The sequence below is a fragment of the Hemicordylus capensis genome, chromosome 2, assembly GCF_027244095.1.
Source record: "Hemicordylus capensis ecotype Gifberg chromosome 2, rHemCap1.1.pri, whole genome shotgun sequence".
Classification (NCBI taxonomy): Eukaryota; Metazoa; Chordata; class Lepidosauria; order Squamata; family Cordylidae; genus Hemicordylus; species Hemicordylus capensis.
In genome coordinates, this window is record NC_069658.1 from 281,328,255 (window position 1) to 281,344,176 (window position 15,922).

The window sequence follows — 15,922 nt, forward strand, 5'->3', positions numbered from 1 at the left end:
ATGCTGAGCTTCCTTAGCCTGGTTGTGCATGCTTGTGTGAATAGCCTCACTGTTTCATAGGCTGTAATTCTAAGCACACACCTTTGAAATTATGCTGAAATCAAGGCAACCTATTCTAGGTAAATCTGTTTGGGAAGAGGAGTTATTTGGCGAACAGTCTGCATTTGAAATGGAGCAAAAAATATGTTTCCTGTATTGGAAAGATATATAACCTAGCAATACACAAAACTCCTCTTTTTGGTTTTATGGCTCCTTTCACCATGGAGTGTCAAAGACTCTCCACACTGCCCAATGGAAGTGTTTATATTTGGTTATACAGTAATGTAATTTGTAGAGTAAGGAAAATGTTGTCCCACACTATTTTTCTTAGTTTATTTTTTATGTTTGAATATTGACCACCAGCTCACAGCCACAGTTTCCTTTTAATATCAAAACATATGTCCCTTTAGGATATGATAGTCAGCAAATTACTCAGAGATGTCTGATCTTTGTGAAACATTGTATACTACTACCTCAATCAAGTACTTCTCTCACAATCAAGTACTCCTCTCTCATTTCTAGTACCAAAGATTTCCTTTTCACACTATCCAACAATTGACAACAAATGTCTTTTTATAATCCTCTTACCAGTTCTGTTCATTTCAGTTTTTCTTCACTGTAGCAGGTTTGCTATTTTAAAAACCCATGCATCTCAATCAAAGGACTCCACTTATTTTCTTTTAATTGGACGATATAACAGAATTTTGCTCTCTCCTAGTGCAACATTTTTCACTACCAAAACTGAGTTTCAGGCCTGTGTTTTTTTAGGTTTCATCTGAATCAAATGGAATTAAATTCTTATCTTGCAATAAAAGAACTAACATTTACGCAGTTCAGCCAATTTGAAGCCCGGGTCCACCTAAATCCTAGGTTAACACCTGTCTAATCCAGGTAAAGTGTTATAATGGTCAAATTAACCTGTGCTTCTGATGGGGTTTAATGTTCAAACAAAACATCTTCTCAACCTAGTCAGGATGGGGCTTGGGTTTACCTGCCATCTAGGGGTTTGTTACCCAGAACACTTGATTCTTTCCAGCTTAGGTGGAATATAGCCCAGTGTACTTTGTGAGGAATTTGTTACTCAAACCAAGAGTTGTCTGGCTTAGTTAGAAATAAGGGGATGGACTCCTCAAGCACCTATAATGTGTTTTCACTGACCTATAAGATTATTTCAAAATAATTATTTCAGTCTTCACCATAGCGAACTCTGAGTGATTTTATTACTTTAAAAAGGACAATACTGAGAATTAAAAGCAGCCATGGCACATGTGCAATAACGTTTTTTCATACTCTTAAAAATGTGTTTTTGCATTACCATCACAATAAATTCTACAGATTGACATGATATGATTGAGTATAATGGCTTCTGTGGAACCATTATGGTCGATCAGCAAATAATATACTTTTGCAGTTGTCTAACTACATATTTACACATGTCAGTTTGCATACACTTCAGTGACAGAATTTAAAAGAAAAACAGTAAAAAGAAAGAAAAGAAAAACCCCTACAAAACATTACATAGAAAAAATGTTCAGGTTTGTCTTACACACATTTAAGGCCAAGCAACCAAACCAAGTGTGTGTGTGTGTGTGTGTGTGGAGAGATGGGTACAATCTAGACTAAAGCACGTTTTTAGACATTAGTCCCTGAAGTGGAGCTCACGGTTCCAGTGCCAAAAGTGGGTAGGATGTCCTGCCCCGGCACTGTCACTCACGACCCAGACCTCGCCGCTCATGGTTACAGCAGTGTTTGTTTGAAAAGACATATGCTGTAACCATGTAAGTAGTAGCAGAACAGTCCTGTTGCACAGCAATGCGAGTGTGCCTGGAGCAGCATGAAGTTCAGAACCATGTGTGCTACACTGCAGGCCATATCAGCCAAGATCTGTTACTCACTGAATACTGGATGGTATTTGTAGAATTCTAGAAACATTAAGCAATAAAAAGAGCAAGCAACCATCAAAACATAAAAGTTGTATTCTATTATACACAAGGAGTGCTGCTGCCCAAATGGGCATAATCCAGCCTTCAACAAAGGCACTTCCCTCCTCACCAGCAGCGAGTAAATATTTTTGCCTGTAATACTAGAATTATGTATGTAGTATTTTCAGGTTGGAGCAGGTGCTTTTCCCCCTCCCAGTGCTCAGCAGGGAAGCAGAGCAGATGAGGGGGGCGTGATCAAAGGAGGGGAAGGAGACAGGGCTTTGAAAATAAGCCCACAGAAGCATCTAAGAACAATCTGAACACCTGGGGCACAGGGGATTTGCCACGAGCCCATGGATGAGCTGCCACCACTGTCCCCTTCCACCACTTCCTGTGTGTGTCCCACTCATACTCCCTGCATCAATGTGACGAGAAAAAGCCAAGAAGGAGGGACTCGGGGCAGAGGAAGCCAACTGTGAAATTAGAGAAGGAGAGACAGTAGGAGAAGCAAGAGGCACCTTTTAAAAGTAGTGAGTCTCTTTATTTAGCAGGGGGGAAAGAAACTGCACCTTATACAAATCTATGGTGCGACCACATTTGGAGTACTAAGTACAGTTCTAGTCACCCTATCTTAAGAAGGACACTGTAGAATTGGAAAAAGTGCAGAAGAGGGCAACCAAAATGATCAGGGGCCTGGAACACCTTCCTTATGAGGCTAGGCTACGGTATCTGGGGCTCTTTACTTTGGAAAAGAGGCAACTAAGGGAAGATAAGATTGAGGTGTATACCATTACCGTATGTATGGTATAGAGAGAATGGATAGAGAGAAATTTTTCTCCCTCTCTCAGGGGCCATCCCATGAAACTTACTGAAGGCCTGGAATTTTAGGACCAACAAAAGGAAGTACTAGTTCCACACAGCGTGTAATTAATCTATGGAATTATCTGCCACAGGAAGTGGAGATGGCCACTAGCTTGGATGCCTTTAAGAAATTAAGGGGCTTAGAAAAATTCATGGAGGACAGGTCTATCAATGGCTACTAGTCTGGTGGCTATAGGCCACCTCCAGCCTCAGAAGAAAGATGTGCCCAAATACCAGTTGCAGGGGATGAGCATCATGAGAGAATGCATGCCTTCACCTCTTGTCTGTGGGTGTTACTCCTGATACTTTTCAGAGGTTGGTGGGCCACTGTGTGAAACAAGATGCTGGACTGGATGGGCCTTGGGCCTGGTCAGCAGGGCTGTTCTTATGTGTCTATTTTGGTGTTTGTTCACATGGGCCATGCTAATTTTGCCTTTTCTACTGACACAATTTTGCAGCATGGCTTATTATGCTGGTACAACACTACAGAACATGATGGAGTGGCTGCTGCACCTAACCAACAGCACCTCTCTTCTAGTGCATCAAAACTGGCACTTTTCTAGTGGTGCTTATCATCTGTGTAGGTGAGAGGTATTGCCTCAGTGTGGGCAGGATAGTGAACCCTCTTCAATTTATGAAACTATTAATAACTATTCTCACATACAAATAGTTCCACTAGTGGAATCTGGACATCTATAAGGTGTACCTTGATACATGCCTGTTCACCAGTTGTGGATTATTTCAAAATGTGTTGTGTGCAAAACAAGAACAGACAATAAAAACTTACAAGCTATGTTCGGCCCACTAAAGTTTTCCTCCTGGAACAGCTTTCTCCCAGGGATTAACTGTGTGCAGGTGAATTACCAATAAAAGCAGCATAAGGATGAATAGGCTGGTGAAAATCCCTCTGGGATAGACATGACTTGCAGTCCTATTTTGCCTACCCATGGTATAGCACAATTCCATTAGGAGCATTACAGAACAAATGGAAAATAATTGGTTACTTTGGGAGATGAATGAGAGAGAGCAAAATGAAAGGGGGTGATAATTAATGAGAATTGCTTCCTTCCCATAATTCACAAAATCAACTATCCTAATTTATGTATCCTGCTAGGGGAAAATATTATAAACATATTCAGTACAAATATATAAAATGCATATAAATAAATAAATAAATAAAAAGTGCTAGAACAATACAATATATCCTTTTTTTTTTTTTTGGTGATGATCTGGGATATTTTAGGGCTCCCAACTCCTTAAGGACATGATTGTGTAGAAATAATGTTCACAATTAATTTATGTACAAAGTTACAAGTTCACACTGCCCAATGAATTCAAATCCACCTACACTGCACAAACATATCTATATAATCTGTCACCTTCAGCAGAATTCATTAAAATAATATTATATATCCCCCTTGTTAAATGTAATTCTTTTAATTGAAATTTAATCTTACTGCATTATTTGGTAGATTTTTAATTGACATTTGTGGTAATTAATTGGTAAGCATTACAGCTTTGTCTGAAGAATTTAAAACAAAATTTGACACAGAGATTGGCTAGCCACTGCTGGGAACTGCCTGCTGGGAATGTTTCATCATTCTTTCAGCCCATCCTGCTGATCATAGGTTGTGGGAGATGATGGACTCTTTCTTACAGTCAAGAATTACATTACTAATATATTCCATTACCACCACGCAAATGTCATGTTAATTTCTGATCATCATCAAGTCAGACAATGGTTTCCACACTGGCAACTAGCCAATTAGTTATGTGGAAAAATATTCAGCCAATTATGTTACTTGAATTAGGTTAAGGACTCAAGAGAAAGCAAAATAAACGCTTTGAAACTACTTCAGAGATAAAATGTAAGTTGACACTGTCTTCATGTGCTATACAGGATGTTATACAATATGATAGGCAGCTGCCAACATTCATAACTGTTTATGAAATCTAGCGGTTCTTTATGATGGCAGCTAAGATCAGTATCTTTTCCCCCAATATTTGGTTCATTGTGTTAGGAGAAAACCAAAATAACTAGGATCAAGCATACCAGGCTTATAAAACACATTAAGCAGTATATATTAAATTGTTAAAATTGCATCCCCACCTTCTGAAAGAAAGTTTCATGAAGAAAAAACAAATAAAGAACAAAGTTTACTTGGATTGCCATAAGTGTGCAGTACAAAATAATAGCAGGCCACTGGCTGCCTCTCTCTACTGACATGGAAGTGAACAGAGAGATAGCTCCAAAGCTAAATACCTATAGCCTGATTCTGATACCCAGTATGAATACCATTTTAGGACACTCCCTTAGGTTTGTAGAAATGTGAATCACATACCTAGTTGAACCAAAGGGAAGCAGATGCCACAAATCTATATCTTTGCCTATTTACCAACATTGGGACGGGGGAGAGAAACCCTAAGTAAATCACAGGCTAACCCTTAACATGTCTGTAAGCACTGCTAACGTCACAAGATCCTGGATTTTTCTTACATAGTTTGATTTCACTACAAAAGTCAAGTCATCAGGATCCAAATATTGTAGATAATAATCTACACACAAAGGGATAAGACTAACACTCAGTTCTGTCAATGGCTACTAGATGGCTATAGGTCACCTCCAGCCTCAGAGGCAAGATGCCTTTAAATACCAGTTGCAGAGGAGCAACAGCAGGAGAAAGAGGGCATGTCTTCATCTCTTGACTGTGGGCTTCCAAGAGGCATCTGGTGGGCCACTGTGAGAAACAGGATGCTGGACTAGATGGGCCTTGAACCTGATCCAGTAGGGTTGTTCTTATATTTCATGTTCATGTGCCATAGAGATTTATTCAACAGTTTATCACATCAGTCAGTAAAAAGTGAATAGTTAAGATAATCCATGCTTAACGGCAATCAGGACTGTGCAGCTGGATTAATCAGACAATTCTATCAGTTCCAATACTAGGAATGTTGGGAAATATCAGATTAATTCTGACACGACTTTCATAGTAACAGAATTACGGTAACGGAATTATTGGAATGCATTCTGTATTGTGATGGATTTCTATCACAACTGTCGAATATATCAGAATGAAAAAGATGTTATGATGCTCCTAGAAATCAAACCAAGCAATGTTGCCATAGTAATCACCTTATTTGGTACAGGATGATGGGGAGGGGGAAGAGCTTTGGAGTGACAAATGAAGCTGACCACTTGCAATGCATTCTGTCAAATGGTCTGAGTCTTGCCTTCCAATCACAAGACTTCTGGGAAGGGACACAGGTACCTATATTATTATCACTCAACTGGTCTTGTGGTAGCAAGCATGACTTGTCCCCTTAAGCTAAGCAGGGCCTGCCCTGGTTGCATATGAAAGGGAGACTAGAAGTGTGAGCACTGTAAGATATTATCCTTATGGGATGGACCCACTCTGGGAAGAGCATCTAGGTTCAAAGTTCGTTCCCTGGCATCTCCAAGATAGGGCTGAGAAAGATTCCTGCCTGCAACCTTGGAAAAGCCACTGCCAGTCTGTGTAGACAATACTGATCGCGATGGACCTACCGTGTTTCCCCGAAAATAAGACAGTGTCTTATATTAATTTTAGCCCCCAAAAATGCACTAGGGCAATTAGCGGTACATCAGAAATTACTGCTAGGTCTTACTTTCGGGGTAGGTCTTACTTTCGGGGAAACAGGGTATGGTCTGACTCAGTATATGGCAGCTTCCTATGTTCCTATGCCAATCTTATGCTCTTGCTAACAATCTCTTTAGAGAGATATCTTACCTTAACACTCAACTACCAGTGGTATTGTCCCATGCTTAAAAATAATAATAATTAAAACTCAATGGGTAGAACAGTATGCTTCCAACTGCGCAGACTGAATCCTATGGAAATATTCTATCACCAACAACTTTCTGCCCAGCAATTCTGAAGTTATAATAGGGAGAGCAAAATGGGGAGAATACTCCTTTCACATAAAAGCAAGGAGAGCTTCCCTCCTAATGAGGCATGCTCAATGGTCATAGTGGGGGCTTCAATTCCTGTATTTTTTGTAACTATCTGACATGGAACAAAGCAGTTATAGCACTTTTTAAAAGTTTTTAAAACTTCTTTAATATAATTCATTAAAAATCAATGGGTGAACCAATCACTCCTGCAGGAGCCACATACTTAGTGCTATCTTCATGTACTGCCACTATGAGAAGTCTGAGAATTTCTGCCCAACCATTCCTGAGTAATAACATGGCAGAGGTGGATCCAGGGGTGGTGCAAGGGTGCAGTTGCACCCCCGTGAATTTGGGTCGAATCTCATGGAGATCGGCAGTAGCAGAGAATAAAAAAAGGATTAACTTCTAGTCCTGCCATCTCCCAGCCTTATTGGTTCTCCTGGAGTCTTGTGCTCCTCCTCCCTCACTCAGCACTTGAAGGTAATTTCAGAGAGCTAACTTGGCAAAGAAGCACCTTTTTAATGTGGTGATTCTCTTTATTTAGGGCGGGAGAGTAACTGGCCCTATCCACCCCCAGCACAGTACCTCCAGTGACTGTTGCTGTTGATGTCTAACTTATGTTTCTTTTTAGACTGTGAGTCCTTTGGGGACAGGGATCCATTTTATTTTATTTATTTATTATTTCTCTATGTAAACTGCTTTGGAAACCTTTGTTGAAAAATGGTATATAAATGTTGTTGTTGGGCCTGTTGTCTCCCTCAGAGAAGGAAAGTTTAAAAAAAAACAAAACCCAAACCCTTCTGTGTTTGGTTTGGTGTGTGTGTGATTTGCTTAAGCCACTGTGTTTCTCTTGCACCACTATGAACTTTGTGTATGTGTGTATACTTGTGAGAGAAGTCCCACCGTGTGTGTGCGGGGGGGGAGGGGGGAGAGAGAGAGAGAGATTGAGATTTAAACTTGTTAAACTCCCATGCCAACAGTATGCCTTCTTTTGAGGAAATTAGTACAAAAGTATTAAAACCTTTAAAAAGAGTAAGAGGGAAGAAAAAATGCTCTGAAAAATTGGTGTTTTCGTTTTTGTTCCTGCCTTTGTTTCTGAAGACACTAAACTGCTTATAGCTCTAATCTGGTCTGTGTTGGGTATTTTTCCTCCCCTTCCCCCTGATTAAAATATTTATATGCTTGCTTTTTTAGCAATAAAGGTCTCGAAATGGCTTAAATAGCAAAATATGAGGAAATGGTTTTTGTTCAACATGTTTCCCTTTATAATCATTACTATTTTATTTTCCTTTGTGCTTGTAACAGTAGTTCATATATTAAACTACTTACATATTGTCTTTAATGGACTAAAATACCCCAACTTCTTGAAAGTAGCTTCACAAACTGCTAATATCAACATTAAGTATTCCACCCCCCACCACCAGTCTATTTTTATACACTTGCTTCAAAATAAGGCTTTGCAAATCAGATCACAAGAAACTCATTTTTCAAACTCCCCTGCCAATGAAATGCTTGGTTGTCTTTAAATCCTAAGAAATTGGGGTAACTCCATATATGACATTCTGCTGTACTGTAAGAGATCAAACAAGGCGGCTTGCTGCTGTGATTGGTATAAAAAAGCTATTTTAATTTGCTTCTCAGTTATATGTTTAGGATTGAAGAGCATGTGGCTAAAAGTCTACATAAATACAACATCTATCTATATATTGTATTCCAAAGACATACTTATTCCTATGTATTCCTAAGTATTTCTAAGTATATTCTTAAGACATACTTTATTCCTAAAACATATATTTTCTAAGACATAACCGTGTCTAATCCCATGCATGGCAGCTCTCGCGAGATTTCGCGAGCAAGGGGAGGGGGAGAGGAACATAGGAAACATAGGAACATAGGAAACTGCCATATACTGAGTCAGACCATTGGTCTATCTAGCTCAGTATTGTCTTCACAGACTGGCAGCGGCTTCTCCAAGGTTGCAGGCAGGAATCTCTCTCAGCCCTATCTTGGAGAAGCCAGGGAGGGAACTTGAAACCTTCTGCTCTTCCCAGAGCAGCTTCATCCCCTGAGGGGAATATCTTGCAGTGTTCACACATCAAGTCTAGCATTCAGATGCAACCAGGGCAGACCCTGCTTAGCTATGGGGACAAGTCATGCTTGCTACCACAAGACCAGCTCTCCTCTCCGAGGAAGGTGAGTGGCCACTGGCTGGCGAAGCGGAGGTGCCAGCCGCCAGGAGAAATCACCAGGCAGCAATAGGAAGCGGTGGCCAGGCCAACCACCGCTGGGAGGCAAAAGGAAGTGCCAGGCGGCGAGAGGAAGCAGAGGCCAAGTCCACCACCAGGGAAAGCACCACCCAGCGAGAGGAAGTGGCAGCCAGGCCGGTCACCAGGGAAAGCGCTCCCTAGTGAGAGGAAGCGCTACCCACTGAGAGGAGGCACCACCAGGGAAAGCACCGCCCAGTGAGAGGAAGCAGCGGCCACCCAGGGAGAAGTGGCCAGGTCGGACACCGAAGCGCCATCCAGGAAGCGCCCAGTGACAGGAAGCAGATGCTAGGGCCAGCTTGTCAGCTACTGAAAGGAAGTGGCAGCCGGAGCTGAAGGGAGGGGGGAGAACGAACTGGGGTGAAATGGGGGAACAGCTAAACAATGGGGGGAGACAGAATTAGGGGCGCAGATGCTTTGAGCCAAGTCAGCTAGTGTGTGTGTGTGTGTGTGTGTGTGTGTGTGTGTGTGTGTACATATATATATATATATATATATATATATATATATATATATATATATATGTATATGTATATGTATGTATGTATGTATGTTATTATGACACACATCCTGTTCTTCCTCCAAAGAGTTCAGGGTACTGTACATGTTCTTCCCCACTTTTATCCTCACAACAATCCTGTGAGGCACGTTTGGAGGAGAGAGAATATGTGTTAGTCTCACCCAAAGTCCCACAATAAATTTAATGACTGAATGGGGAACACAAATCCCCCAATCCTAGTCTTAACACTCTAATTACTACACCACACTGGTTCTCAACTGTGTGCATATTGATTGCAGGAGAAATCTGATGCAGGACAAAAAGGAAATTCATTTTTAGCAGTAAAGCAAACTAGTAGAGAGAAGAGAGAACATGAAAGGGTTTAATTATAAAAATGTATGTACCTAGCAACACCTCTGCAAGGGAGAGAGGAAGAGGGGAGAATGGCAGAATTGTCCATGAAAAATCTGGTATCGGCAGGTATGTTCAGAATTTCTTCTAAAAATAACAATAATTTTTTAAAAATCAATCTTTCCCTGAGCCTATTTTGGTGTAAAAACTTGTGAATTCAGCTAGTTTAAGTGGCGGGGCGGGGTGAGGGGAGAGAAAGGGAATATGAAAGAGAGGAGGATGGGGAGGGAGACAGAAGGTGGTGTGAGGTTGAGTGTGAGGTGACAGAAGGTGGTATAAGACTATGTGTGGTTCCCCAGAGGTGCATCGGAATCCAATCTGGCCCACCACCAAATTTGAGTTTGACATCGTTGGCACAGTGCATTTGCAAGATAAATAAAATCCAAGCCCTAATATTTTTATATGTGGAGAGAGAGAAATATTTTGGGGGGGGATTCCTGTTGCACCCCCTGTAGTTTCCTGCTGGATCCACCCCTGTAACATGGAATACCAAAAAAGGGGGAACTACTACTTTTATTTCCTCAAATAAGGCATGATCTGTGATCAAGTTGAAGTCTTTAATTCCAGCACTCTTTGTAACTTTCTGCCATGAAAGTAGTTCAGGCACTTTAAAAAAGTTTTTTAAAGTTTTTAATGAAAATTATTTAAAATGAACTGCTGGACCAATCTCTTGAAAATCCACACACTTAATGCTATCATCATATACTGCCACCATTTGAAGGTGGTAATTATTAATAACTCCCAGGGCTTTCTAGGAGATATTAATAACTTTGTTTCTCAATGATCCCTATGGAAACAATCTGATTTTAGACATAAATTCCAACTGAAATTCTGACACAATCTATGTGACAATTTTAAAGGGTCCTAATTCAAATTCTGATAATAACATTTCTGCTACACAGCCTAGTAATTATACTACCCATGAAAAGGCCCTTTAACAGATGTGTTAATTTTGGAGCTTTTAATAATCTTTAAAAGAAAGAAAGTTTGTAATAGGCAGAGGGTTATTAACTACATGCCAGTAATGCAATGTCAGAAGGAAAGAGAGAGGGAGGGAGGGGAAGGGAGGGTGCTCCCTGCCCCTTTAGCCATGTTAATGGCAATTATCAGATGAGCTATATTGGGCAAGCGATATTGGGGGGAGGAGTTGTGGACCCGGCCCAAGAGACAGGCATGCGGGCCTCAATTTTTGTCCCCTGGTACATGCTGCCGGCGAACCAATCGGATTTCAGGAGCACCTGCATAAGCAGCCTGCTCCAGCACTTTCCCCTTCTGTTGCTCTGTGGGCATACACCCTCATGCCCATTCCTTAACTCAGTGAGGAATATTCCAGTTGCCTTTTCGGGCCAAGTAGGAATTTTTTTGGTCTCAGCTGATTGGCTATGGTTGTGGTCTTTTTTTCACCTACTTCTCACTGACTTTGTTGAGGTGGTCGCGGGGTTTATTTGGTCACTTTGCAGATGAGTGTGGGTTGGGGTAGGTTAATTGCATTGGTGTTGGGCTGGAGGGCCATTATGGTGAGTGGGAATAGGAGGAAGGCTTGGTGATCTTGCAACTCCCAGGCTGGATCCACTCCCACTCGGATGCATGCCAGCGAACACCGCTCAGTGCCTTGCAACCTGGGCTGAGGTGGGCTGGCATGCATCCCCTTGTTGGGGTTAACCTCGTGGTCAAGAAGAGGTTCAGACTGGGTACCAAGCCAAATCAAAGCCCGGTTCTTCTCCCTCCTGTGGTCATACCTCCTATGAGATTGGCCCACATAAGGGATACCCACACTTCAGTTCAATTCCTCGTTGCAGGTTTTGTAATTGTTCAATAAAGCAGCCCTAGTTTCTTCTAACTACACATGTCCTGTCGTTATTTGGGTCTGGGTTCGCAGCAACTCATAATTCACTTCAAGCATATTCTTGGATGAATTTCTTTTTCATATTAAATCCAAAGTAAACTCAATCTGTGATCTTCTTAGACCAAAACCCTGTTCAGACAGTGGATAAAAAGGAACACTGTACTTGCGTTCAGCATTCCTGGGTACCCCAGAAGTCACTACCGGCACTGATGTGCCAGGAAGCCTCGTCCTTGCTGCACTGCTCTATTATGGTCTTTGTCTAAAGAGGCAAATGTAAACATGATTGTGCTTACTTCTGTGATCGGCAGGCTGGAACCCCACTATGTTCCAATCACGGAAACAGCATTATGGCATTTGCTGCTTTAGACAAACACTGTAAATGTGAACAACACAGCAAGGATGAGACTTCCAGGCATCACAGTGCTGAGGGTGGGACTTCTGGGTGTGCTCAGGAACACTGTACACAGGTACAGCATTCCTTTTGACTCACTTTCTGTACAGGGCTCAAATGATACCTGTATTTAATAAATTAGAAGATAGAGCATAATAACTGATATATGAATAATTAAGACACACTGGAAGTAGCCTAGTGAATTCAGAGGTCTCGATGTACCCCACTCACATAGGACTAATACCAGACAATTCACAAAATGAAAACTAGAGTACACTAACTCTTGGGCAGACCAATATGGTAAATATCTTAAAGGAAAGGAGCTAAGACAAAGCAAGTTTTCTGTGTATCCATGATATTTTGTTATTGGGATAGAAGTGCACTAAAACAACAACTGATCATTATATAGTTCTTATTTTAGAACCCAGAGAAAAATATGAAATAGGGGAAAAAGCTTTTGATTATACATTTTCAATTATTATTACAAGTGATGCTTCTACAGCATTACTCAGGTATCTGACTCTCAGCAAGGCTTTGTTTTTCTGTGTTGACTTTACATACCACAAAAAATGTTTACTCTGTAATTACAAAAATACTGGCATTCTAAAATGTTTAGTAAGATGAAAAGGTATTGGGAGCTGTCTACAAAGGATAATGTATTGCAGCTATTTGTTTTGCACAGTGACTAGCAATATTAAGCATTTAGCTAGTGCTTTTTTAGTGTCGAAGTATTTCCTATACAGTATCTCAGTAATTTCTACAGCAACCCTATAAAATAAGTTGGTATAAAGGTGAAGACTGAAGCTGGGGTGGGGTCAGCATCCTAAGGTTATCTGTCAAGCTCATAGCTGAGGTAAGATGTGAACTGAGGACTCCTTAGTTCACATTTCACACTTCTAGCCACTACTGTACACTGTATCAGCTCTCGTACAGTTGCTATTAGCAAACATTTCTTTAATCCTATATTAATTACTATATTAATTACTAACATGGAGAAGAAAGTTTTTAGTTGATTGACTCACCAGTTTTAGTCATAGGTGTTACGCGCATTCATTCATGGCTGGGGACGTTCTGCAAGGGATAACCCTTTTTCATCTCCAGTGTATTCACAAACAGCTTTAACTGAGATAAACGGTTTGCAGGGTGCTGTAACAAGAAAAATCAGAAGAGTGCTTGCAAGATTGGGCCTCTTAACAACACGCTTCATGTATGGAGATGTATGGAGAAACAGAACTGCAAAACAATTTTATTTTATGGCCAAACATGTTTTGCGATAAAACCAACACATGAAGGTTGCTCAAAATGTACTCTAATTCAATCACATTTGCACTTTGCTACAGAGTAACTTGATGTTTAATGTCATTGCTACAAAAATTAAAATTTTTGATTTTAAAAAAACTAAAGGCTTACCTATGACACAAAAGGTCTAGACATAAGCCATCTACAGCTCATCCACAATCCCCACTACAATAAAATTAATAGAATTTGCAGTGAAGCACCACTTCGTGAACTGTGCCAAATGTTAATCTACTTTTGTATTGTCAAATGGATCAGATGTGTTGAGTTTACAAGATATTTATTTTCCGCCCTTTGCTCAATACATACGGATAAAACCTCAAAGTGTAGAATCTCTCTAGAAATAACCGTTCCTCTGAGATATGAAGAAACACGTAGAAGAAGTGTATCTTTCCATTCAATGGAAATTAATCATACTTTCAAATGCCTTCCTGAATTGGGGACATCCTAGGCTGAGATTTTCTGCTGCATGATTAAGGTCTAGTTCACAGTGAGGTAGTAAACCTGTGTTTAAAACTGAATTGCTTCAGACTGCAGTTACAGCTCACATGACTGAAGACTCATTCATACAAACAACTCCCTCAACACAGTAAACCAAATGCCAAGGAGTCTTCTAGGAGCCTTCGCCTTGGCATGCTAGTTTTCTATTTGCAAGGGTTTTTTATTTTTATGGAGGAGAATTCAGTCATTTGATCTGAGCTCCCAAATGAAGTGATACAAATTCTGTTTTTGGTTTACCAGAACTAGGCCCAAGACAAAAGAAAGTTGTGTGGTGGTGTGATAGCTGTCAGAGAAAGGAGGAGCCTATATATAGTAAGCCTATATCCAATAGAAAAAAATTCCCCCTATTCTGTGAGGAACAGGGGATATAACCAATTACAAAATTATTATTATTATTTCTTCTTTACTCAGTCAGACAGGTGTTATTGACTGGTTTGTTTTATCCAGACATTGAGTCCTTCCCAAGGACTTGGGATGGCTGAATTTTATTATCAATATCATTGTTGTTGTTGTTGTTGTTACAAAGGATTACTAAAGAGTAAGTACACCCATTCAGAAACCATATAATAATTGTTCCACTCCATGTCACAACTTATACTACTGCAAGCACAAAAGAGAGATAGTGGACTCTAGCAGAGATTACTGCACATGGACTGTGGAAGCCTGGGTTAAAATCATCACAAGGTTCCCTGGGTAAGACACTTTCTCACCCTAACATGCTTTACAAGATTGTTGCAATTACAAAATTTAGGGGGGGAAATCCATGCTGAGTTCATTGGAGAAAGGGCAGGATACAAAAGTGTAATTCATAAAAACAAAAACCATATTTCTGAGTCTTATATGAACAATGATCTGTGCATTGACTGTTCTTTATTTACATATACTGTTTGCATTGTAGATATAAGGTTAGATTCCAAATACTGTTTACATGAGCGGAACTCCTCTTGCTCAAAGGGTAGGGGCAGGATTTCCATTGGCTCTCTCCACCATTGCCAATCCCCCGTCCAATGTTCCTTAAGTCCCCAACCCTCAGAAGTGGCTTTTTGGGAGTACTGGGTTCAAGTGATTCCTATTCCACAAGTGGTGCACTATTTGCATTTCTTTGGATCCAAGCCATTAACAATTAAGGCTGTCACCCAATTTAAAAACCTAACCTGATTAATCATATTAGTTGAGTAACTGATTAAATCTTCATAAACATTCGGCTGAATAAAATTTCTGTATTTACCCCAAAAGAAGGCAACAAAAGAAGAATTTAAAAAATATGGGTTAGACACAGATTATACTATGTATCCAAATGGAAGAGTTTGAAGCCTACTCTGGGAAGAGCAGAAGCAGCTTCAGGAGGTGAGCAAGTTTTTCTAAAAAGAACAACATCTAGCCTCCCCCCGCCCACACACACACACACACACACACACACACACACACACACTTCAAACTAAGTACATAAGAACTTAAGAACAGCCCTGCTGGATCAGGCCCAAGGCCCATCTAGTCCAGCATCCTGTTTCGCACAGTGGCCCACCAGATGCCGCTGGAAGCCACAGGCGGGAGTAACAGGAGGTGGAGAGATTTTGAGGGGCTGGTTTCTCTTTAAGTGATAAGGCCTAGACTGTGTGTGTGTGTTATTTGCCAGAGCTAGCATTTGCCATGGCGAGCAAACTCCTGTGTTATTGTTTGTCCCTGCCTGGCGGGGTGGAGTCAGCCAGGGCTGTGGGAGGAACCCAACTTTGAGCAACATCCTATGTCTCAGTAAGAGGTGAAAGCCCTAGAGCATTGCAAACAGAAGATAGCTAACAGGGATAGCAAACAGGACGTTGGAGTTCTGATGAGTTTAGTGGGAAGTGTGCAGGGGAGCCTAAAACAAGCCCCTGTTATCACAAGGAGCCCGGTGGAGAAAAGAAGGTAAGTACAAATCCCTTCCTCATATAATTACTGATCTCTCCCTCATATTATTGAGA

The 15,922-nt window shown here is 40.7% G+C and overlaps 1 protein-coding gene across 13 annotated transcripts in view; it reads right to left on the minus strand.

Annotated features, from left to right (window-relative positions):
* Positions 1 to 15,922, minus strand: part of FOXP1 (forkhead box P1) — an 823,426-nt gene that overhangs the window by 674,556 nt on the left and 132,948 nt on the right. For 11 of the 13 annotated variants that reach the window (XM_053290523.1, XM_053290516.1, XM_053290512.1 and 8 more), the window contains one exon: positions 13,187 to 13,310. The exons of the other annotated variants lie outside the window; for them this stretch is intronic. The gene's annotated coding sequence lies outside the window, so the exon portion shown is untranslated. The remainder of the gene's footprint in view (positions 1 to 13,186; positions 13,311 to 15,922) is intronic. 13 annotated transcript variants of the gene reach the window in all.